This window comes from Oncorhynchus gorbuscha, unplaced genomic scaffold, assembly GCF_021184085.1.
Source record: "Oncorhynchus gorbuscha isolate QuinsamMale2020 ecotype Even-year unplaced genomic scaffold, OgorEven_v1.0 Un_scaffold_20567, whole genome shotgun sequence".
NCBI lineage: Eukaryota > Metazoa > Chordata > Actinopteri > Salmoniformes > Salmonidae > Oncorhynchus > Oncorhynchus gorbuscha.
Genome location: NW_025761814.1, coordinates 1 through 2,294, shown reverse-complemented (window position 1 = coordinate 2,294; position 2,294 = coordinate 1). Strand labels below are relative to the sequence as shown.

The following is a 2,294-nucleotide window of genomic DNA, read 5'->3' as shown; positions in this document are numbered from 1 at the left end:
CTATCCCTATCTCTCTCTCTATCCCCCTATCCCTCTCTATCCCCCTATCTCTCTCTCTATCCCCTATCCTCTCTCTATCCCCCTATCTCTCTCTCTATCCCTATCCCTCTCTATCCCCCTATCTCTCTCTCTCTCTCTCCTCTCTCTCTCTCTCTCTCTCTCTCTCTCTCTCTCTCTCTCTCTCTCTCTCTCTCTCTCTCTCTCTCTCTCTCTCTCTCAATTAAATTAAATTCACTGGGCTTTATTGGCATGGGAAACGTGTTAACATTGCCAAAGCAAGTGAGGTAGATAATATACAAAAGTGGAATAAACAATAAAAATGAACAGAAAACATTACACATACAGAAGTTTCAAAACAATAAATACATTACAAATGTCATATTATATATATATATACAGTGTTGTAACAATGTACAAATGGTTAAAGTACACAAGGGAAAATAAATAAGCATAAATATGGGTTGTATTTACAATGGTGTTTGTTCTTCACTGGTTGCCCTTTTCTTGTGGCAACAGGTCACAAATCTTGCTGCTGTGATGGCACACTGTGGAATTTCACCCAGTAGATATGGGAGTTTATCAAAATAGGATTTTTTTTCGAATTCTTTGTGGATCTGTGTAATCTGAGGGAAATATGTCTCTCTAATATGGTCATACATTGGGCAGGAGGTTAGGAAGTGCAGCTTATTTTCCACCTAATTTTTGTGGGCAGTGAGCACATAGCCTGTCTTCTCTTGAGAGCCATGTCTGTCTACGGCGGCCTTTCTCAATAGCAAGGCTATGCTCACTAAATCTGTACATAGTCAAAGCTTTCCTTAAATTTGGGTCAGTCACGGTGGTCAGGTATTCTGCCACGGTGTACTCTCTGTTTTGGGCCAAATAGCATTCTAGTTTGCTCTGTTTTTTTATGAATTCTTTCCAATGTGTCAAGTAATTATCTTTTTGTTTTCTCATGATTTGGTTGGGTCTAATTGTGCTGCTGTCCTGGGGCTCTGTAGGGTGTGTTTGTGTACAGAGCCCCATGACCAGCTTGCTTAGATTAGGGGACTCTTCTCCAGGTTCATCTCTCTGTAGGTAATGGCTTTGTTATGGAAGGTTTGGGAATCGCTTCCTTTTAGGTGGTTGTAGAATTTAACGGCTCTTTTCTGGATTTAGATTATTAGTGGGTATCGGCATAATTCTGCTCTGCATGCATTATTTGGTGTTTTATGTTGTACACGGGGGATATTTTTGCAGAATTTTAACCACGAGACGAGAAAGGCAAAATAAAATCACAAATTCCATTCACTTGGCTTTATGTGTGTTTCAGAATATTTTTGGATGTACTCAGGGGCATTTATAATAATTCATTATAGTTTCAGCTATCAGACACGTTTAATAAAAATGTTTTTGTTATGCTAATTTATGCAGAATTGCATCCTGGGAAAATGGAAAAACTCATATTTTACGAGTAAAATAACAGTTCAAACGTGTTTTCACCTCTCCATCTACAGGCAGACAAAATAACATTGAACGTTCATTTAAATTATTTGCTTTTTTTCTCAATAGCCGTGGTGCTATAACCATTAGGCTAAAACGTTTGCACGGGAAACACTATCCCACATTACTCGTGTACAACTCATACTTACCTGGCAAGGGAGACACCGTGATCAAGAAGGCGGTTCACCCAGGGCGAGGCTCAGCCATTGCACTCCGGCTGTGCTGACCCCTGCGAATTTCTCAAATGTGGAAATCTCGATTGCATAATTTCTGGTAGTGGGGGACTGCGTTCGCGCTCTCCCCTGATTTCATTGTGAAAGTAAACCCTCTGGTTCATCGTTTTTTAAGTAAACGAAGCATTGATATGTATATATCACGCTTATTTTTTATCATTTGGGTGCTTATATTTATAGTAGCTCTGCTGTTTACAGATCCTAAAATCAACAGTTTATCCATGTCCATCGCTTTGCTCGGTGCTGTATCCGATTCATGTGTTGTTTTCTAATGTTAGAATATGTGGAAAATAGAAATAATTGGCAATTTTAGCATAATTAATGAAAAGGGTATGCTGCTATATTTGGTTCAATTTACTTGTTTTTGAGACTCAGTAACTACTTATATACTTTACCGTAATAAACTCATGATAGTTTAGCAGGGTCAGTGACTGGTTAGTACTTGGATTGGAGACCGTGTGTGGAATAATAGGCGCTGTAAACGTTTACTGATTTTGGACAGTAGGAGGCGCTGTGTCCCCGTTGTAAACAGGCACACTTCTTCCAGATGGTTCTACCGTCTCTGCTGCTGTGTGTTGTTTT

General features: G+C 39.5%; 1 non-coding gene across 1 annotated transcript; it reads left to right on the top strand.

Annotated features, from left to right (window-relative positions):
• The first annotated feature begins 1,620 nt into the window (after positions 1-1,620).
• On the top strand, positions 1,621-1,784 carry LOC124031056. Its single transcript, XR_006838071.1, has one exon. It is a non-coding gene; the product is annotated as a U1 spliceosomal RNA (small nuclear RNA).
• Positions 1,785-2,294: the final 510 nt, after the last annotated feature.